The sequence below is a fragment of the Trachypithecus francoisi genome, unplaced genomic scaffold (genome assembly GCF_009764315.1).
Source record: "Trachypithecus francoisi isolate TF-2019V2 unplaced genomic scaffold, Tfra_2.0 Lachesis_group0, whole genome shotgun sequence".
Lineage (NCBI taxonomy): Eukaryota > Metazoa > Chordata > Mammalia > Primates > Cercopithecidae > Trachypithecus > Trachypithecus francoisi.
Window position 1 is genome coordinate 155,286,437 of NW_022681453.1, and position 23,137 is coordinate 155,309,573.

Below are 23,137 nucleotides of genomic sequence, written 5' to 3' on the forward strand. Positions count from 1 at the left end.
GTTTGCCCTGTGTCCCTTTGACGATTTCCTATCGTGTGTGTGTGTGTGTTCGTGTGTGTGTGTTTGAGCACTTTTTTACTTTACATTACTACAAGATATTCAAGGCTTACTTTGTGTATTTCTTACCTCATCCTAGGATCAGTCATTTCTACAAGGGAACTGGTCCCTTTTATTGGAGAACAGTGTTAGAAACTAAGAGCTGACCATAATGTGCACTCTTTACTACTGGGGTATCTGGTTCTAAGCTCTCTCAGCTGATAGAGCAAGGAAATATATGTGAACACTATATACATATGTCTGTAAATTTTTCCATATTTAACTATATCTATGTTAAGCTAAACATTAGTTTATACTGATGTTTCTAACTCCAGTCCACTTTTGCTTCCTCTTCTTGTTTAACGGCTGTAAACTCCTACTCCAATAGTGAAATATCTGGCTTTTCATTTTCTTTTTTTGGAGACGAAGTCTCATTCTTGTCCCCCAGGCTGGAGTACAGTGGCTCAGTCACGGCTCACTACAACCTCCGCCTCCCGCGTTCAAGCGATTCTCCTGCCTCAGCCTCCCGAGTAACTGGGATTACAGGTGCACACCACCATGCCTGGCTAACTTTTTTGTGTATTTTTAGTAGAGATGGGGTTTCACCATGTTGGCCAGGATGGTCTTGAATTCCTGACCCCAGATGATCCACCCGCCTCGGCCTCCCAAAGTGCTGGGATTACAGGCATGAGCCACCGTGCCCGGCCAGAAGTTGTAAGTTTTTTTTTTTTTTTTTTTTTTTTTTTTTTGAGACAGAGTCTTGCTCCGTTGCCCGGGCTGGAGTGCAGTGGCCGGATCTCAGCTCACTGCAAGCTCCGCCTCCCAGGTTTACGCCATTCTCCTGCCTCAGCCTCCCGTGTAGCTGGGACTACAGGCGCCCGCCACCTCGCCCAGCTAGTTTTTTGTATTTTTTAGTAGAGGCGGGGTTTCGCCGTGTTAGCCAGGCTGGTCTCGATCTTCTGACCTCATGATCCGCCCATCTCGGCCTCCCAAAGTGCTGGGATTACAGGCTTGAGCCACCGCACCTGGTCGTAAGTTTTAATAAAGACCAGCTTACCTATTTTTTTTTTTTTCATAGATTTTGCTTCTTGGTGTTGTCTGAAAACTCAGCCAAACTCAAGATCAATTAGATTTTCCCTTTAAATAGCAGAAATAAATAAATATTTTTAAATATATAAAATGTATTAGTATATATTATATAGTATAATATATTCACATATAAAACTTTTATATTCATATATAAAACATTATTATATATAGTGTGTGTGTATATATAGAGAGAGAGAGAGAAAGAGAGAGGGCCTAGATTTTCTCCTAATTTTTTTTTTTGTTTTGAGACAGAGTCTCGCTTGTTGTCTAGTCTAGAGTGCAGTGGCATGATCTCATCTTACTGTAACCTCTGCCTCCCAGGCTCAAGCGACCCTCCCACCTCAGCGTCTTGTGTAGCTGGGACTACAGGTGTGCATTCCCACACCTGGCTCTTTGCATTTTTCTTTGTAGAGACAGGGTCTCGCCTTGTTGCCCAGGCTGGCCTTGAACTCCTGGGCTCAAATGATCTTGCCTTGGCTTTCCAAAGTGCTGAGGCTGCAGGTGTAAGCCACTGCACCCAGCCTTCTAAATGTTTTATAGGTTTACATATTACATGAGAGGTTGTTTTTTGAACTTTTTTTTTTTTTTTTTTTTTTTTTGAGACGGAGTCTTGCTCTGCACCCAGGCTGGAGTGCAGTGGCCGGATCTCAGCTCACTGCAAGCTCTGCCTCCCAGGTTTATGCCATTCTCCTGCCTCAGCCTCCCGAGTAGCTGGGACTACAGGCGCCCGCCTCGTCGCCCGGCTAGTTTTTTTTTGTATTTTTAAGTAGAGACAGGGTTTCACCGTATTAGCCAGGATGGTCTCGATCTCCTGACCTCGTGATCCGCCCGTCTCGGCCTCCCAAAGTGCTGGGATTACAGGCTTGAGCCACCGCACCTGGTCGTAAGTTTTAATAAAGACCAGCTTACCTATTTTTTTTTTTTCATAGATTTTGCTTCTTGGTGTTGTCTGAAAACTCAGCCAAACTCAAGATCAATTAGATTTTCCCTTTAAATAGCAGAAATAAATAAATATTTTTAAATATATAAAATGTATTAGTATATATATATAGTATAATATATTCACATATAAAACTTTTATATTCATATAAAACATTATTATATATAGTGTGTGTGTATATATAGAGAGAGAGAGAAAGAGAGAGGGCCTAGATTTTCTCCTAATTTTTTTTTTTGTTTTGAGACAGAGTCTCGCTTGTTGTCTAGTCTAGAGTGCAGTGGCATGATCTCATCTTACTGTAACCTCTGCCTCCCAGGCTCAAGCGACCCTCCCACCTCAGCGTCTTGTGTAGCTGGGACTACAGGTGTGCATTCCCACACCTGGCTCTTTGCATTTTTCTTTGTAGAGACAGGGTCTCGCCTTGTTGCCCAGGCTGGCCTTGAACTCCTGGGCTCAAATGATCTTGCCTTGGCTTTCCAAAGTGCTGAGGCTGCAGGTGTAAGCCACTGCACCCAGCCTTCTAAATGTTTTATAGGTTTACATATTACATGAGAGGTTGTTTTTTGAACTTTTTTTTTTTTTTTTTTTTTTTTTTGAGACGGAGTCTTGCTCTGCCACCCAGGCTGGAGTGCAGTGGCCGGATCTCAGCTCACTGCAAGCTCTGCCTCCCAGGTTTATGCCATTCTCCTGCCTCAGCCTCCCGAGTAGCTGGGACTACAGGCGCCCGCCTCGTCGCCCGGCTAGTTTTTTTTTGTATTTTTAAGTAGAGACAGGGTTTCACCGTATTAGCCAGGATGGTCTCGATCTCCTGACCTCGTGATCCGCCCGTCTCGGCCTCCCAAAGTGCTGGGATTACAGGCTTGAGCCACCGCGCCCGGCCGTTTTTTGAACTTTTTTTAACAGAGATTTTGACTGTTGTTAATAAGTAATATATTTTCCCCCCTTTAATTTCTTGGATGGGACATGGGGTTCTGTCATAAGTTTTATAGTTAGAAAAAGAAATGGTAAAATGAAATTTTGGAACTTGCTGAGCAGTGGATAAGAAGCTCTGTTAATTTTGGAATTCAAATACCATATGTCACAAGGAGAAAAAAAAATCTGTCTTTTCCTGGCCCTCAATCTGATTGAGGGAACATGACATATATAATAAAAATAATCAGCACTAAAGGCAGCATGTGGTATAGTGCTTAATTGTGTTTTTAAAAAAAACCCTCGAATTTATGAGGTGATCAAGGTCAGTGTGAGCTGGACTAGTAAGAGAAGGCATCTTGGAAGCCAGACTTTTTTTTTTTTGAGACAGGGTCTTGCTGTCTTCCCCAGGCTGTAGTGCAATGACATTATCATAGTTCAACTGCAGCCTCAACCTCCTGAGCTCAAAAGCGATCCTTCCACCTTAGCATCTCAAGTAACTGGGACTACAGGTGCCACCACCATGTTTGGCTAAGTTTTAAAATTTTTAGTGTAGATGAAGTCTTGTCATGTTGCCCAGGTTGGTCTTGAACTACTGGACTCAAGTGATCCTCGCACCTTGGCCTTCCAAAATGCTGGGATTATAGGTGTGAACCACTGTTCCCACCATGCCTGGACTTTTCTTTCTTTTTATAGCTGTACAACATTCCATTATGTGGATGTACCATAGTGCATCTAACCAGTCCTCTATTGACAAACTTTAAGAAAGTTTATAGTGTATTGCCATTACAAGCAGTGCTATAATGGATAAATAAGGTTTATTTTATTATTTTTTATTTTATTTTATTTTTTTGAGACAGATTTCACTCTGTTGCCTATGCTGGAGTGCAGTGGCACAGTCTCGGCTTACTGCAACCTCCACCTCTCATGTTCAAGTGATTCTTGTGCCTCAGCCTCCTGAGTAGCTGGGATTACAGGTGCGTGCCACCACACGTGGCTAATTTTTCTATATTTTGTAGAGACGGGGTTTCATCATGTTGCCCAGGCTGGTCTTGAACTCCTGAGCTCAAGCAGTTCTGCAGTTCTTCTGCCTGGGCCTCCCAAAGTGCTAGGGTTATAGGGCCTGGATAAATAAGATTTAGATTTGACTTTGAAACATTTGGTTCATATGCTGTATTATCCCAAGATACAGATTGTGACCAGAAACAATGAAGGCAAATTGACATATTTTCTATAATAAGTGGCTCATATTTATAATAGTAGTTAACATATCTATATGTATGCATATAATTTATGTATTTGAGGACACTACTGCAAAAAGCTATAGAAGCTGTGGAATGCTTGCACATAGTATAAAGTTTAAAAATACAAGTTTATTATGGAGAGTAAACCTCTTAGCCCCTGCCTAGAATCTGCAATATTCCAGTTTCTTGTATTTAAGAGTGGTATTCTTCAATGTCCAGCTGTATGCAGTATCACCATTGGCAAGTTGACTTATTTCCCAGGGTGATTCCCATCTAAGAAGTCTTTATTTTTTCACTATTCTCCTAATACAAGCTTATTTTGCTGCTGGCCATTCTAGCTGTTTACCTTCCATTGGTCTCTTTTCAAGTCTAATTTTTCTAGAGCAATCCTGAATAAGCAGGCCTCAATTTCTTTGAGGTTCAGAGCTTCCTCTCTTCAGTTCTAGCGTTGTCTAATACAACTATGTCACTCTTGGAACTCCCTGTTCTGCTGAGCATGTTTAGTTATCATGTGGGTGAATAATATAACAGTGATCTTTTATTTTTATTTTTGAGATGGAGTCTCACTTTGTCGCCTAGGCTGGAACGCGGTGGTGCAATCTCAGCTCACTACAACCTCTGCCTCCTGAGTTCAAGCAATTCTGCCTCAGCCTACAGAGTAGCTGGGACTACAGGAGTGCATCACCACACCTGGCTAATTTTTGTATTTTTGGTTGAGACGGGGTTTCGCCATGTTGGCCAGGCTGGTCTCGAACTTCTGACCTCAAGTGATCTGCCCACCTTGGCCTCCCAAAGTGCTGGGTTACAGGTGTAAGCTACCTCACCTGGCTGATTTCTCTTAGAGTCTGAAAAATCACTGAAGATTTAATAAATAAACCATTGATATGTGTATAATTATATTAGCACAGCTTTCTCAATCTTGAAGAAACTATTGCTCTGCTGATCTAATTAAGGAAGTTCTGATTCTTTTTGTAAGGGGAAGAATGGAAGATGGGGCCGGGCGCGGTGGCTGATGCCTGTAATCCCAGCACTTTGGGAGGCCGAGGTGGGAGGATCAGGAGGTCAAGAGATTGAGACCATCCTGGCCACTGTGGTGAAACCCCGTCTCTACTAAAAGTACAAAAATTAGCCACGTGTGGTAGGGCATGCCTGTAATCCCAGCTACTCAGGAAGCTGAGGCAGGAGACTCGCTTGAACTGGGGATGCGGAGGTTGCAGTGAGCCGAGATTGCGCTACTGTACTCCAGCCTGGCAACAGAGCCAGACTCCATCTCAAAAAAAAAAAAAAAAAAAAGGAAGATGTACAACCTAAATCCATTTTTTTTTTTTGAGACAGTCTCGCTCTGTCCCCCAGACTGGAGTGCAGTGGCACGATCTCTGCTTATTGCAAGCTCCGCCTCCCAGGTTCACGCCATTCTCTTGCCTCAGCCTCCCGAGTAGCTGGGACGACAGGTGCCCGCCACCACGCCCGGCTAATTATTTTGTATTTTTAGTAGAGACGGAGTTTCACCTTGTTAGTGAGGATGGTCTTAATCTCTTGACCTTGTGATCCGCCCACCTTGGCCTCCCAAAGTGCTGGGATTATAGGCGTGAGCCACCGTGCCCTGCCATGCTGAGTTTTCTAAAGGCTACTTACAGTATACTTTGGAAAGAAATTGTAAAATTAAGAATTCTTAAGCAGTTGCGTCTTGCCTTTAGTGATTTAGATTTACATTTTAGCTTATTTTACAGCGATTTTGTTCTTTTTTTATCATTAGTTTATTATAAAAGAAATATGGAAATTATTTACATAATGAAAAATTTCAGAACTTCAGTGGAATGGGCAGCTTCATGTTGATGCCATTTCAATAGTGACTTATTTCAGTCTACGTACTTTCCAAGAATGTCACCATCTCTAAATAGGAAATAATCCTTGTCATCTAGAACTACTTTGGTGCCTCCATACTCTGGCAGAAGAACTTTATCTCCAACTTTCTTTTTTTTTTTTTTTTTTTTTTTTGAGACGGAGTCTCGCGCTGTCACCCAGGCTGGAGTGCTGTGGCCGGATCTCAGCTCACTGCAAGCTCCGCCTCCCGGGTTCACGCCATTCTCCTGCCTCAGCCTCCCGAGTAGCTGGGACTACAGGCGCCGCCACCTCGCCCGGCTAGTTTTTTTTTGTAGTTTTTAGTAGAGACGGGGTTTCACCGTGTTAGTCAGGATGGTCTCGATCTCCTGACCTCGTGATCCGCCCGTCTCGGCCTCCCAAAGTGCTAGGATTACAGGCTTGAGCCACCGCGCCCGGCCTATCTCCAACTTTCACGCTAACCGGTTGAATCTCTCCACCCTGTCCTTTAGAACCCGATCCACCAGTGACTACTGTTGCTTGCAATACTTTTCCTTGAGATTTTTCTGGAAGCATAATGCCTCCTTTGGTTACAGTTTCGGCAGCACTCCTTTCAACCAACACTCGGTCAAAGAGTGGAAGAAACTTTCTAAACGCTTGTCCTGCCATGAGTCCCTCTGCCTCAGACTCGTACTCTGCTCTAGTGTAGCGCCCAAGGAGAGACTCCTGGTTCGGCCCTGGCGACACGTCGATTTTGTTCTTAAGAGTTGTTAAGAATATCAGATGAGAATAATCGTTGTGTCCACTTAATTTAAAAGCCATAGTTTCCAGACTTTTTGCTCTTGTTTTTTTTGAGACAAGATCTCACTCTGTTATTCAGGCTGAGTGCAGTGGCATGATCACGACTCACTGCAGCCTCAACCTTCTTGGGCACAAGTGATGCTTCCACCTCAGCCTCCTGAGTAGCTGGTACTACAGACATGTGCCACCTTGCCTGGCTGATTTTTTTTTTTTTTCTGAGATGGAGTTTTGCTCTGTCTCCCAGGCTGGAGTGCAGTGGCGTGATCTTGGCTCACTGCAAACTCCATTTCCTGGGTTGACGCCATTCTCCTGCCTCAGCCTCCCGAGCAGCTGGGACTACAGGTGCCCACCACCACACCTGGCTAATTTTTTTGTATTTTTGGTAGAGACAGGGTTTCACTGTGTTAGCCAGATTGGTCTCGATCTCCTGACCTCGTGATTCACCCACCTCAGCCTCCCAAAGTGCTGGGATTACAGGCGTGAGCCACCGCGCTCAGCCGCCTGGCTGATGTTTAATTTTTTTGTAGCGAGGGGCTCTTGCTCTGTTGCCCAGGCTGGTCTTGAACTCCTGGGCTCAAGCCATCCTCTTGCTTTGGCCTCCCAAAGTGCTAGGATTATAGGTATGAACTACCATGCCTGGCCTGTTTTTTAAAATAAAATATTAATGTATTTTTTCTCTATAAGAGGTCAAGTGATTTGTGAGGTTACTTTTTTTTTATTTAAAAAATTTTTTTTTAATTTTTTGTAGAGGTGGAGTCTTGCTATGTTGTTCTGGGCTCAAGCAGTCCTTCTGCCTTAGCCTCCCAGAGTGCTGGGATTATAAGTGTGAGCCACTGCACCTGGCCTGTAAAGTTGCTTCTATACCTATTTTCTTATCTAGAAGATGTGGAAACAGTATTAACCTGTTTGTAAATTATCTAACAATAATTGAATGCTTTGCTGTGTTGATGTGGGCCTCCAGTGAATTGATTCTGGTCAAAATTCACACCTTTGGAATGTCAAATTTATTCTCCTGAGAGCCTGGAGCTTTCCTAGATAGACGAGCCACAGAGACTTTCTGAAAATCAAGGTAGAGAGCTAAGCATTTTAGAGCTTCATGTTGTGTTTGAGAATGGAGGCCCAGAGAAGGAGGCCATCAGCTCCAGTGACTTCCCTAGTGCCTTTGTGGTAAAACTCAGCATAGAATTTTCCCTTCACGCCTGAGCCTCTTCCAAGAGCTTCTTTTGTGTCTTGGCTTGTATGACACCTTGCCTCCGCCTCATCCCAGGACTTTTCTGCAAAAGGAATTCTTTTCCCTTGGCCCAAGTGCTGCTTCAGATATCCAATTAATGAACAATCTAGATATATTTGTTAAGCATCAAGGTACTGGGCCACATGTAATAATAAGCAAGAGAGGCAAATGTGTGTCCTGTGTTCAGTAATGCTATCATGTTGTTGTTTACTTGGATTGGGAGGATGGGGGTCATTCTTATAAATGGAAAGAGGCATTGATTTAAAAACTTTAATGCAAATAAAGACAGGAAAATGTGTTTTGTCATATTCTAATTTGACAAAATTTAAAATGTACATAAGTGTCATAAGTTGAGGATACTTGTTTATGTTCTTTCTTAGTCATCCAGTCTCTGGTACTCTCCCTGCCTTGATACCACCTCCCTTCCCAACCTTTTTAAAAACAGTGGTTTAATTGTCTGCTTGCAGAGGTGGATACTTTTTATTCTGGTGGAAGACTAGAGCAGTGGGTGTTTGTTTACAGTTTAAGATGCCCTTTAGGATCTGCTTTCCTTGTTCCCTCAGGGCTAAACTTCCTGAAAAGGTCTGATCTAATGTGGTCATACCAGGTTTGACTGTATCTTTTATTCTACTTCTGACATTGCTGTCAGTTTATCATAAGATTTTTCTTTTGTACATTTCTTTTAGCTAAAGAGTTGGCCATGGGAAACTCCGCTTTATTCACATACACCTTTATATTAATATATTAGAGTGTATGAATATTTTCCTATATCCAACATGTATTGAGAGGATATGTGTTGTGTGCTGTATGAGGCACTGGGGATGCAAAGTTGAAGAAGGTTCATGGCTCATGGTTTTAGTTTTAGGAAACTTCAAGAGAGACTGGCAAATGAACAGATAATTCTGATATGTTGGGGTAAATACAAGTGATAGATATAGATCCTATCTAGGGTATTGTGGACCACAAAGTAGAGCAGGATTGGTACTCAAAATACAGTATGGGGACCCCGAGAGGTCCCTGAGCTCTGGAAGGTCCAAACTTTTTTTTTTTTTTTGAGACGGAGTCTCGCTCTGTCGCCTAGGCTGGAGTGCAGTGGCGCAATCTCGGCTCACTATAAGCTCTGCCTCCTGGGTTCACGCCATTCTCCTGCCTCAGCCTCCTGAGTAGGTGGGACTACAGGCGCCTGCCACCACGCCCGGCTAATTTTTTTGTATTTTTAGTAGAGACGGGGTTTCACCATATGAGCCAGGATGGTCTCGATCTCCTGACCTCGTGATCGACCCGCCTCAGCCTCCCAAAGTGCTGGGATTACAGGCGTGAGCCACTGCACCTGGCCGTAACTTTTTTTTTTTTAAATAACAATACTAACATTATTTGACCATTTTTCTCTCTTTTTTTTTTTCCCTCACAAATTAATAATGGAGTTTTCCACAGGCAAGGTAACTTGTAATATCTTAATAGAGATGAGAATCCCTCCCTCCCAACTTCTTTCCCTCCTTTCCTTTCCTCCTCTTTCCTTTCCCCTTTCTGCTTTCCCCCTTCCCTTTTCTTTCTTTCTTTTTTCTTTTTTTTGAGATGGAGTCTCTGTCACACAGGCTAGAGTGCAGTGGTGCGATCTCGGCTCACTGCAACCTCCACCTCCTGGGTTCAAGCAGTTCTCCTGCCTCAGCCTCCTGAGTAACTTGGATTATAGGCGCCCGCCACCATGTCTGGCTATTTTTTTTTTTTTTTTTTTGTATTTTTAGTAGAGACAGGGTTTCACTATGTTGGCCAGGCTAGTCTTGAACTCCTGACCTCGAGTGATCCACCCACCTCGACCTCCCAAAGTTCTGGGATTATAGGTGTTTAGTCACCGTGCCTGGCCCCCCTTTTCTGTCCTTCTTTCTTTTTCTTCTTTTTTGTTTTTGTTTTTGTTTTTAGAAACAGGATCTTGCTTCTTTGCCCAGGCTGGAGTTCAGTGGCACCATCATAGTTTACTGCAGCATTGAACTATGTTCAGGTGATCCACCCGCCTCAGCCTCCCAAGTGGCTAGGATTACAGGTGTGTACTAACACACCGAGCTATTTTTTTTTCTTTCTTCCTTTTTTTTTTTTTTTTTGAGACAGAGTGACCCAATCTCAGCTCACTGCAACCTCTGCCTTCCGGGTTCAAGTGATTCTTCTGCCTCAGCCTCCCAAGTAGCTGGGACTACAGGCATGTGCCACCATGCCCGGCTAATTTTTGTGTTTTTAGTAGAGACAGGGTTTCACCATGTTGGCCAGGATGATCTCTTGACCTCCTGATCCCCCTGCCTTGGCCTCCCAAAGTGCTAGAATTACAGGTGTGAGCCACTGCGCCCAGCTAATTTTTTAGTTTTTTTTTTTTTAGAGATGAGATCTGCTATGTCGTCCAGGCTGTCCACCAACTGCTGTGCAATCCTGCTTCCTTAGCCTCTCAAAGCTTTAGGATTACAGGCATGAGCCACTGCACCTGGCCTGTGACTGTTTTCAACTGTAAACATATACCTATTCTGTCATGCTTACAACGTTGAATATGGGTAATTTTATCCATTTAATGCATTGATAATGGCTGTGGCATGATCCAGAAGCACACAGTGAACATAAAATGGGGAGGCTCTGATATTTGATACAAATTACTATGGTACAGCTGCTCATTCCTGTGTAGATTATTGTTATTTTAAAAATAATACTCTTGGCCGGGTGCGGTGGCTCACGCCTGTAGTCCCAGCTCTCAGGGAGGCAGAGGCGGGAGGATAGCTTGAGCCCAGGAGTTCGAGACTTGCCTGGGTAATACAGCGAGACCCCGTTCTCCACAAAAAGGAAAAAAAAAAAAAAAAAAAAAGACAAAAAAAAATAATACTTTTGCTATATCACCTCATTTCATTATTATGGGTACCTGTTCTACTTGCTTTTTTTGACTTCTCATTTCATTTTTACTGTGCCTAGAGAATTTTGTTAGAAGTCTTACCCCTAATTACCTGTTTGAGAATAGGTAAACTTTTATTGAACTTATTGTAATAAGCGGGCTACATCCTACATAATAAATTGAGTACGAAGAAAGGGCATGGGGGATTTTTTAAAATGCTTCCTGAATCTGTTCTGTTTTAGTGTGAAATTTATATGTACGTGATTTTGAAATAATTGAGAATTAATAGAAAAGTTAAAAAATAGGCCGGGCACAGTGGCTCACACCTGTAATCCCAGCACTTTGGGAGGCCTAGGTGGGCAGATAACCTGAGGTCAGGAGGTCCAAGACCAGCCTGGCCAACGTGGCAAAACCCTCTCTCTACTAAATCTATAAAAATTAGCTGGCTGGCCGGGCGCGGTGGCTCAAGCCTGTAATCCCAGCACTTTGGGAGGCCGAGTCGGGTGGATCACGAGGTCAGGAGATCGAGACCATCCTGGCTAACACGGTGAAACCCCGTCTCTACTAAAAAATACAAAAAACTAGCCGGGCGAGGTGGTGGGCGCCTGTAGTCCCAGCTGCTCGGGAGGCTGAGGCAGGAGAATGGCGTGAACCCGGGAGGCGGAGCTTGCAGTGAGCCGAGATCCGGCCACAGCACTCCAGCCTGGGCGACAGAGCGAGACTCCGTCTCAAAAAAAAAAAAAAAAAAAAAATTAGCTGGGCGTGGTGGCGCACACCTGTAATCCCAAGTACTTAGGAGGCTGAGGCAGTAGAATCACTCGAACCCAGAAGATGGAGATTGCAGTGAGCCAAGATTGCACCACTGCACTCCAGCATGGGTGACAGAGTGAGACTCCATCTCAATAATAATAGAGTTGTAGCTGGGTACAGTGGCTCAAGCTGGTAATCCCCGCACTTTCAGAGCCTGAGGTGGGAGGATTGCTTGAGCCCTGGAGTTTGAGACCAGCCTGGACCACATAGTAGACCCCATCCCTACACACACACACACAAAAAAGTGCTGAGTGTGGTGGCGCACGTTTGTAGTCTCAGCTACTCAAGAGGCTGAAGTGGGAGGATCCCTAGAGTCCAGGAGGTCAAGGCTGCAGTGAGCCATGATTGCACCACTACACTCCAGCTTTGGTGACAAAGACTCTGTTTAAAAAAAAAAAATAGTGTCATGGGTTAAAAGTTATCCTTAAGACTTTTCTTTTTTTTTTTTTCTTTCTCTCTCTCTCTTTTTTTTTTTTTTTTTTTGAGACGGAGTCTCACTCTGTCGCCCAGGCTGGAGTGCAGTGGCTGGATCTCAGCTCACTGCAAGTTCTGCCTCCTGGGTTTACGCCATTCTCCTGCCTCAGCCTCCCGAGTAACTGGGACTACAGGCGCCCGCCACATCGCCCGGCTAGTTTTTTTTGTATTTTTTTAGTAGAGACGGGGTTTCACCGTGTTAGCCAGGATGGTCTCGATCTCCTGACCTCATGATCCACCCGTCTCAGCCTCCCAAAGTGCTGGGATTACAGGCTTGAGCCACCGCGCCCGGCCTCCTTAAGACTTTTCTATTCTCCAGTAGAAATATTTATATTAATAAATGAGAATTGTGATTATTAATAAATATTATAAAGATGATAAAGTAATGTGGTAGATAATGACCTAGGTTGCTATATTGACTGTGAGACTGTATAGAATGCCTCTTAGAAGAGGTAACTTTGAGTTAAAACATAAATGTTATGAAGTGGCAGAAGACCTGGAGGCAGCACATTGCAAATAGAAAGAACAGCATGTACAAGAGCCCTACATTAGTAACAAAATGTGAGGAAGAGAAAATATACCAGTAAAGCTAGAGAGTAGTTGAATGAAGAGGAAAGCAGATGAGGTCAGGGCCTGGCATGTTGGCTTATGCCTGTAATCCCAGCACTTTGAGAGGCCGAAGTGGGTGGATTGCTTGAACATAGGAGTTCAAGACCAACCTGGGCAACATGGCAAAACCCTGTCTCGGCAAAAAATAACAAAAATTAGGCAGGCATGGTGGCACATGCCTGTAGTCTTAGCTACTAGGGAGGCTGAGGTGGGAGGATCCCTAGAGCCTAGGAGGTTGAGGCTGCAGTGAACAGTGATCATGCCGCGGCACAACAGGCTGGGTGACAGAGCAAGACACTGTCTCAAAAACAAACAAAAAAACAAGAAAAGAAAAAAGATGAGGTTAGTTGTAGACAGATACCAGTTCATATAGGGTAGGTCATTTTTAATATCATGTAGGGTCTTAGTAGTTCATAGTTGTAATGCAGGTAGGGTTACAGCAGGAAGCCTTTGGAAGGTTTTAAGCAGATCACTCCAGTGATCTGATTTATGCTGTACAAGGTACATTCTGGTTGATATGGTGCGCATTAATTGTAGAGGTAAGATTTGACTTGGGAGGCCGAGATGGGCCTATCACAAGGTCAGGAGTTCAAGACCAGCCTGGCCAATATGGTGAAACCCCATCTCTACTAAAAACACACACAAAAAATAGCTGGGTGTGGTAGCAGGCACCTGTAATCCCAGCCTCTTGGGAGGAGAATTGCTTGAATCTGGGAGGCAGAGGTTGCAGTAAGCTGAGATCGCACCACTGCACTCTAGCCTGGGCGACAGTGAGACTCAAAAAAAAAAAAGTAAGATTTGAAGCAGAGACGCAGAGTTGGAGGGTGTTCAAACAGCATAGCCTCAGCCTCCCGAGTAGCTGGGATTATAGGCATATGCCACCACGCCCAGCTAATTTTTGTATTTTTAGTAGAGATTGGGTTTCGCCATGTTGCCCAGGCTGGTCTTGAACTTATGGGCGCAAGTGATCCTCTGGTCTCCCAAGTAACTGGATTACAGGCTTACATCTCTGTGCCTGGCTTGGTGAGGCTTTTGTTCAGAAGAGACAGGAGGATTTGTATAGCTAGAGGAGAAAAAGTTGACCCTGACCCTGAGAGAAGCAACATGGAATTACGGAGAAAATATCCTTTTTCAAGGGGACTAGTGTTAGAGATCTTGGGTTGATGACTTTAGTGAGGTGGGCAGTGCTAAGGTCTTAGTTCCAGAGATGGTAAAAGAATAGGTCCTGTTATTGTGTGTATTGATGGTATTTAGGCCCTATTTTGGTTCATTTATTTACTAATCTGTGTATTGTAGTAATAGATTATCCTGGAGTTATAAATACTTCTAAATACAAAAAAACACTGGAAAATCTCTTTCCCACCTATATCCCTCAGCAGCCCTGTTTCTATTCACACCATTCCTCCAACACTCCACCCCACCCAGGAAACTATTGTTCAGTTTCTCATGTAACCTTCTAGAGTTTCTTTATATAAATAAAGACAATAAAAATGCAGATTCTGGGCCCAGTGCAGTGGCTCACGCCTGTAATCCCAGCACTTTGGGAGGCCGAGGTGGGTGGATCACGAGGTCAGGAGTTCAAGACCAGCCTGACCAACATGGTGAAAACCTGTCTTTACTAAAAATACAAAAATTAGCCAGGCTTGGTGTTGCGTGCCTGTAATCCCAGCTACTTGGGAGACTGAGACAGGAGAATCGCTTGAACCTGGGAGGCAGAGGTTGCAGGAGCCGAGATCACGCCACTGTACTCCTGCATGGGCAACAGAGTTAGACTCCGTCTCAAAAAAAAAAAAAAAAAAAAAGGCACGGTGGTTCACACCTGTAATCCCAGCACTTTGGGAGGCCAAGGCGGGCAAATCATGAGTTCAGGAGATCAAGACCATCCTGGCTAACATGGTGAAACCCCGTCTCTACTGAAAATACAAAAACTTAGCTGGGTGTGGTGGCAGGCACCTGTAGTCCCAGCTACTCGGGAGGCTGAGGCAGGAGAATGGTGTGAACCCGGGAGGCGGAGCTTGCAGTGAGCCAAGATGGCGCCACTGTACTCCAGCCTGGGTGACAGAGTGAGACTCTGTCTCAAAAAAACAAACAAAACAACAACAACAACAACAACAACAAAAAAACAAAAAATAGAGATTCTGGCCAGGTACAGTGGCTTGGGCATGTAATCTCAGAACTTTGGGAGGCCGAGGCAGGCGGATCACTTGATCCCAGGAGTTCAAGACCAGTCTGGGCAATGTGGTGAAACCGTCTCTACAAAAAATACAAAAATTAGCCGAGCGTGGTGGTGCACCTCTGTAGTCCCAGCTACTTGGGAGGCTGAAGCGGAGGATCATCTGAGGCCGGAAAGGTCTAGGGTGCAGTGAGCCGCTATTGTGCCACCACACTCCAACGTGGGCAACAGACTGTCTCAAAAACAAAAACAAAAACCAAAACAGATAAATAAATAAATAACTACAGATTCTTGTTTCTTTCTATCTTTACCCTACAATCCACCAATCTCAAAGGCAGCATATTATAGCTGGTATTTCGCAAATTGGTTTTCCCACCTTCCCCCTTGCACAGTGTGTTTTTCACTTAAGAATAGAGATTTACACAGACAGTCTTTCCATAGAGTATATAGGATTTTTTTCTTTTCTTTCTTTCTTTCTTTTTTTTGGAGACAGGGTCTATTTCTGTTGCCCAGGCTGGAGTGCAGTGGTGCGATCTTGGTTCACTGCCGCCTGGGCCTCCTGGATTCAAGTGATCTTTCTACCTTGGCCTCTGAGTAACTGGATCACAGGCACATGCTTCCACTCCTGATCCTGGATTTTATTTTTAGGAGTAGTTTTAGGTTCACAGCAAAGTTGAGCAGGGGTACAGAGAGTTTTCACATACACCTATTACCCTACACAGTCATAACCATACCCACACATACATAGTCTCCCCCGCTATCAACATCCTGAATAAACAAGTTTGTTATTTTTGAGTTCACCAATTTTCTTACTTTTGGAAAAACAATCAGCTTAATGTACTTTGAAATTGTTCTGAAATTTGTTTTATAATGTTCCTTTCATTTAAAAAATTCCTCTTCATCAAAAGACACCTTAAAGAAAGTGAAAACATGCCGCACATTTTCGGAAAAATAATGGTAGTATATGTAATAGGGAATTAGTGTTCTAACCAGGGCTGGCTTCCTGGTTGTGCAATCTGTGCGGTCACGCAGGACCCCTCATTTAGATGGTCCCTGTGCTTAGTTTATTGGTAAGCTGTCACTGTCTTGAAATTCTTAATTTTTGAAAAAGTAGCCCAACATTTTTATTTACTTATTTTAAAATGTTTTTATGGTGAAAAGTTTATATTTGGAATTTGCCGGCTGAACTCAGTTTAAGTTATTCCAGTTTTGTTGGCAACATCCAAAGCATCATAGTCAGGAATCTGTTGAACATATGCCTTCTCTCTGTCAGACCCGATCCTGTGTTGACCTGGGCCATGTCAGTATCCTAGAGCTTCTTCACAGCTTGTTTGATCTGGCGCTTGTTGGCTTTGACATACACAACTAATGCAAGTGTGGTGTGGTCTTCCGTCTTCTCATTGGTCAGGGTTAAGCCTGTTTTTCTTGAAAGTGCTCTTCCTAGGATATTTTGGCTGCAGCGTCTTGGGGCAGCCTGAAGGTGGGTAGCATGCAGATATCTTTCAGCAGTGTGGTTTTGGCTTTTGAAGCCTTTGTTTTGGCTTTAGCTTTGGGAGGGGCAGGGCTTCCTTTTTCTCTTTGTTGCCATCTTGGTGAAAAGGCCTCACGTTTTTATTTTGCACTGTGCTCTGCAAATTCTGTTGTCTGTCCTGGTCCTGAATATATAAAGCCTAATAATTAGAAAAATCCAATCCAGTAAGAAAATGGCCAAAATCTGAGAGCAAAGATCTTCAACCTCTTTTAGATCTTCAACCTACATATTTTAAAAAGTGTAGCATTAACAAGCGATTACATATATAAGTAATAAAATTAACCTGACTTAATTTAGCCCATTTAGATTAATACTTTTGTCTTCAACCTTTTTTGTAGTGTATGTTTTAACTGGAAAAAGTCTTCCATGAAAACGTCACTTTTAAAAAATAAGTAATGCCATCTGTTTTCCTAAAAGACTGAAATGGGGGTGATCATTCTTAGGTAAGTATCCAATTTTGTATTTGTACTTATTTATATATTGGTTAGAGTATAAATCTTTTTTTTTTTTTTTTGGGTTGGAGTCTTGCTGTGTTGCCCAGGCTAAAGTGCGATGGTATAATCTCGGCTCACTGCAACCTCTGCCGCCTGGTTTCAAGCAATTCTCCTGCCTCAGCTTCCTGAGTAGCTGGGATTACAGGCACATGCCACAATGCCTGGCAAATTTTTTTTGTACTTTTAGTAGAGATGGGGTTTCACCTTGTTGGCCAGGCTGGTCTTGAACTCCTGACCTCAGGTGATCCGCCCACCTCGGCCTCCCAAAGTGCTGGGATTACAGGCATGAGCCACAGCTCCCAGCAGATTATAACTCTTTTAGTTAACCTATATAGTAGGAAGTGGGAGTGGGGGGATGCTGGGTCTTGTTTAAAGATAGTCTGTTGTGGAGGATTATGTTTCCTACAGAGTTAAGAACAGCGCTTCATGAAGCAGAGAGGAGGGTCAGTAGTGTTGAAAGCTCTTTAGGCAGGTTAGTTGAAAACTGAAGAAACTTTTGGATTTGGCATTTAGGAATTAATTGATGATCCTAGCAGGGGCCATTTCAGGAGGCTGTTTATGGCTGAAAATCAGCTTGCAATGGAGTGAAGAGTAAAGAGGAGGTGATAAAATCTGAATATTTCAGCTAATTTATTTATTAAACCCGTATGTAATATAGCTGTAGCCATCACTTCCTTAAGCACTGGAGTTATAGTTAGGGTAACCATATATCTGGTTCAAATCTCCTATAGATCAATTAATGCCCAGTTATTTTTATTTTTATTTTTTTGAGACAGTCTCGCTCTGTCACATAGGCTGGAGTGCAGTGGCGTGATCTCGGCTCACTGCATCCTCTGCCTCCCATGTTCAAGTGATTCTCCAGCCTCAGCCTCCCGAGTAGCTGGGATTATAGGCATGTGCCATCATGCCCGGCTAATTTTTGTATTTTTAGTAGAGACGGGGTTTCACCATGTTGGCCAGGCTGATCTCGACCTGCTGACCTCAGGTGATCTGCCCGCCTCAGCCTCCCAAAGTGCTGGGATTACAGGCATGGGCCACTGCGCGGGGCCTTTTTTTTTTTTTAAAGACAGAGTCTTGTGCTCTGTCACCCAGGCTGGAGTGCTGTACCGTAACCTTGGCACACTGCAACCTCAACCTCCCGGGTTCAAGTGATTCTCCTGCCTCAGCCTCCCAAGTAGCTGGGATTACAGGCGGCCACCACTATGCTCGGCTAATTTTGTATTTTTAGTAGAGACGGGGTTTTACCACGTTGGCCAGGCTGGTCTCGAACTCCTGACCTCAGGTGATCTACCCGCCTTGGCCTCCCAAAGTGCTGGAATTACAGGCGTGAGCCCGGCCGAGATAATTTTTTTTTAAGAAAGTGGGGTCTCAGTCTATCACTCAGGCTGGAGTCCAGTGATGCGATCACTTCTGGGCTCAAGTGATCCTCCTGCCTCAGCCTCCTGATGGGATTGCAGGTGTGAGCCACCATGCTCACCCAGCAAGAGGTGATTTAAAGTATACAAGAAGGTATGCATAGGTTGTATGCAAAGACTATACAATTTTATATCAGGAACTTGAGCATTTCTGGATTTTGGTATCCACAGGGTCCTGGAAACAATTCCCCACAGATACCACAGGTGACTATATATTTATTGTTTATCTTCTCTGTCCTCATTAGAATATCAACTCCATGAGAAATGGACCTCTGTTTTTGTTCACTGTTGTAACCCTAGCAGGTAGCAGAGTTCTTGGTATATTAGTAGATGCTCAGTAAATATGTATTCAATATATAATGGCCTCCAGTGCCTTGATGCATCCCCTTTATCAATCCTGCATCTCATAGACAGTTATTTCAACTACCAGTGTCAAATTTCTCATGTTCACGTAAAAGTTTATGCTAGCTAAATTCATACTGCCTGCCATGTCATGCTAGCTTATCTCAAACTAGGCCTTTACTATTGCTCAGCAATCATATTAAGTTTCTCCACTGTCGTCTCTGGCCTGGTCAGTTGCAACAGCCTCTTAATTGACCTTTGTGCTTCTATTCTGCACCTGTAATTCATCTTCAATAAAACAGAGAACTCTAAGGCATATATCATATCATATCACTTTTATGCTTAAAAACTTACAAGATGGCCGGGCATGGTGGCTTATGCCTGTAATCCCAGCACTTTGGGAGGCCGAGGCGGGCGGATCACGAGGTCAGGAGATCGAGACCCTCCTGGCTAACATGGTGAAACGCCATCTCTACTAAACAACATACAAAAATTGGCTGGGCGTGGTGGCGGGCGCCTGTGGTCCCAGCTACATGGAAGGCAGAGGCAGGAGAATGGCGTGAACCTGGGAGACGGAGCTTGCAGTGAGCCGAGATCGCACCACTGCACTCTAGCTTGGGAGACAGAGCGAGACTCCATCTTTAAAAACAAAACAAAACAAAAAACAACTCACAAGATGCCGGGTGCGGTGGCTCACGCCTGTAATCCCAGCACTTTGGGAAGGCCAAGGCAGGTGGATCACCTAAGGTCTGGAGTTAGAGACCAGTCTGGCCAATACGGTGAAACCTGATCTTTACTAATAATACAAAAAATTAGCTGGGCATGGTGGTGGGTGCCTGTAATCCTAGCTACTTAGGAGGCTGAGGCAGAAGAATCACTTGAACCTGGGGGGCAGAGGTTTCAGTAAGCTGAGATCGCGGCATTGCATTCCAGCCTGGGCAACAAGAGTGAAACTCCGTCTAAAACAAACAAACAAACAAACAAACAAAAAACTCAAAAGACTTAGAGTCTAAACACCTTACCATAGCCACAGAATACTATGTGGCCTGGCTCTGCCTCCTTCAATATGAATTTTTTTTTTTTTTTTTTTTTTTGAGACGGAGTCTCGCTCTGTCGCCCAGGCTGGAGTGCAGTGGCCGGATCTCAGCTCACTGCAAGCTCCGCCTCCCGGGTTCCCGCCATTCTCCTGCCTCAGCCTCCAGAGTAGCTGGGACTACAGGCGCCCGCCAGCTCGCCCGGCTAAATTTTTGTATTTTTTAGTAGAGACGGGGTTTCACTGTGTTAGCCAGGATGGTCTCGATCTCCTGACCTCGTGATCCGCCCGTCTTGGCCTCCCAAAGTGCTGGGATTACAGGCTTTAGCCACCGCGCCCGGCCTGAAATTTTTTTAAGAGATGGGGTCTCACTATGTTGCTCAGGTGGGTTTCAAACTCCCAGCCTCAAGCGATCCTCCTGCTTTGGCTTCCAAAGTGCTGGGATTACAGATGTGAGCCACTGTGCCCGGTCAAATTCTTTAATCTCATCTCATGACACTATGATCCTCATTCACCTTATTGCAGAAACACTGAAATTCTTTCCATTCCTCAATCACAATCAGCTCATTTCCACCTTGAGGTTTAAACTTTTTTTTTGAGACAGAGTCTTGCTGTGATGCCCGGGCTAGAGTGCAGTGGTGCGATCTCGGCTCACTGCAACCTGTGCTTCCCAGATTCAAGCAGTTCTCCTGCCTCAGTCTCCCAAGTAGCTGGGATTATAGGCATGTGCCGTCATGGTCGGCTAATTTTTGTATTTTTTTTTTTTTTTTGAGACGGAGTCTTGCTCTGCCACCCAGGCTGGAGTGCAGTGGCCAGATCTCAGCTCACTGCAAGCTCCGCCCTCCGGGTCCATGCCATTCTCCCGCCTCAGCCTCCCGAATAGCTGGGACTACAGGCGCCCGCCTCGTCGCCCGGCTAGTTTTTTGTATCCTTCAGCAGAGACGGGGTTTCACCGTGTTAGCCAGGATGGTCTCGATCTCCTGACCTCGTGATCCGCCCGTCTCGGCCTCCCAAAGTGCTGGGATTACAGGCTTGAGCCACCGCGCCCGGCCTAATTTTTGTATTTTTAGTAGAGACGGGGTTTCACCATGTTGGCAGGGTGATCTCAAACTCCTGACCTCACGTGATCCGCCCACCTTGGCCTCCCAAAGTGCTAGGATTGCAGGCAGGAGCCACCATGCCTGGCGAGGTTTAAACTTACATAGCTTGATTTTCTTTTAGCTTGACTAAATTCTTGTCTTTCAGATCTTAATGTCACCTCCTCAGAAGAAGACAACCAGTCACTATCAACTGCCATATTTTAATTCTTTTCATATCACATTACAATTTGGTATTGTTTTTGTTCACTCCAGTGATTAGCTCCACAAAGACACTAATCTTGTCTACAAGAGTGTCTGGCACAATGCAGGTGGTCAGTAAATATTTGGTGAATTTGGTAGCTGCCCTACAATGTTTTTCCTAAATGCTTTCTTCTCCCAGGATCCCAGCCTCACCACTAATTAACTATATGCCGAATAGATAACCTCAATCCCTACATTATTAAAGAAGTAAGATAGGAAATCCTACACTTAGCTGGGTGTGGTGGCACACACCTGCAGTATTGCCTACTCAGGAAGCTGAAGCGGAAAGATTTCACGAGCCCTGGAGTTCAAGGTTGCAGCAAGCTATACTTGCGCCACTGCACTCCAGTCTGGGCAACAGAGGTATGACCCTGATGGAGGGGAGGGAGAGAGAAAGAGAAGGAGAAAAGAACTCCTACAGCTTCTTCCTCTTTGCCTAAAAATTCCTTGGTATATCCTCTCTTCCAGTCCTCTAGTTTCTAAGCAGAAAGATTGCTACTCTGGTAAGAGCTAAACCCTTTACCTGTGTCTTTGATCTGAGTCAAACCTCTTACCTCTTCTGAGTAAAAACGTAATCACTCTCTTCAATATTTAAACTACAAGCAAGCTGAGTACAGTGGCTCACACCTATAATTAGCCAGGCATGGTGGCGAATGCCTGCAGTCCTGCTTACTTGGGAGGCTGAAGTGGGAGGACTGCTTGAGCCCAGGAGGCCGAGGCTGCAGTGAGCCCAGATCCCACTGCTGCACTTCAGCCTGGGCAACAGAGCGAGACTCCATCTCAAAAAAACAAAAATTATCTCAATGGTAACCTGGAAAATGAAAAAAAATTGTAATACCTAATACAGTGTAAATGCCTTATGAATAGGTGTTACTGTATTATTTAGGGAATAATGACAATAGAAAAAAGTCTGTACATGTTTAGTACAGGCACAACAGAACCATTACCGGATCCAATATTTTCTTTTTTTAAAAAAATTTTTGGCCGGGCGCGGTGGCTCAAGCCTGTAATCCCAGCACTTTGGGAGGCCGAGACGGGCGGATCACGAGGTCAGGAGATCGAGACCATCCTGGCTAACACGGTGAAACCCCGTCTCTACTAAAAAAAATACAAAAAAAAACTAGCCGGGCGAGGTGGCGGGCGCTTGTAGTCCCAGCTACTTGGGAGGCTGAGGCAGGAGAATGGCGTAAACCCGGGAGGCGGAGCTTGCAGTGAGCTGAGATCTGGCCACTGCACTCCAGCCTGGGTGACAGAGTAAGACTCCGTCTCAAAAAAAAAAAAAAAAAAAATTTTGAGACGGAGTCTCACTCACTTTGTTGCCCAGGCTGGAGTGCAGTGACACAATCTCAGCTCACTGCAACTTCCACCTCCCTGGTTCAAGCGATTCTCCTGCCTCAGCCTCCACAGTAGCTGGGATTACAGGCATGCACCACCACGCCTGGCCCCCATCCAATATTTTCAATTCATAGTTGGTTGAATTCACGGATGTGGCACCCACTGATACAGAACACACAGATATGGAGGGCCTACTATATAATATGTTGGGTGGTGATAAGTGCTAGTTTGAAGATTTATGCCTTGTTTGCTATTGTCATGAAGGTATGGAAATATATTAGGGAAAGGTAGACATTGATGAAGGAGGGGTATGTTTACTAAGGTGAAGTTAGGGAAGACCTCTCTGATTAGGTGACATTTGAGTTGACAGCTCTTTTTTTTTTTTTTTTTTTTTTTTTGAGACGGAGTCTTGCTCTGTCGCCCGGGCTGGAGTGCAGTGGCCGGATCTCAGCTCACTGCAAGCTCCGCCTCCCGGGTTTACGCCATTCTCCTGCCTCAGCCTCCCGAGTAGCTGGGACTACAGGCGCCCGCCACCTCGCCTGGCTAGTTTTTTGTATTTTTTTAGTAGAGACGGGGTTTCACCGTGTTAGCCAGGGTGGTCTCAAACTCCTGACCTCGTGATCCGCCCGTCTCGGCCTCCCAAA

General features: G+C 44.5%; 1 protein-coding gene across 3 annotated transcripts in view; it reads left to right on the forward strand.

Annotated features, from left to right (window-relative positions):
• PIK3CB (phosphatidylinositol-4,5-bisphosphate 3-kinase catalytic subunit beta) overlaps positions 1 to 23,137 on the forward strand; it is a 186,307-nt gene that overhangs the window by 23,224 nt on the left and 139,946 nt on the right. For 2 of the 3 annotated variants that reach the window (XM_033212501.1, XM_033212502.1), the window contains exon 2: positions 16,873 to 16,977. The exons of the other annotated variant lie outside the window; for it this stretch is intronic. The gene's annotated coding sequence lies outside the window, so the exon portion shown is untranslated. The remainder of the gene's footprint in view (positions 1 to 16,872; positions 16,978 to 23,137) is intronic. 3 annotated transcript variants of the gene reach the window in all.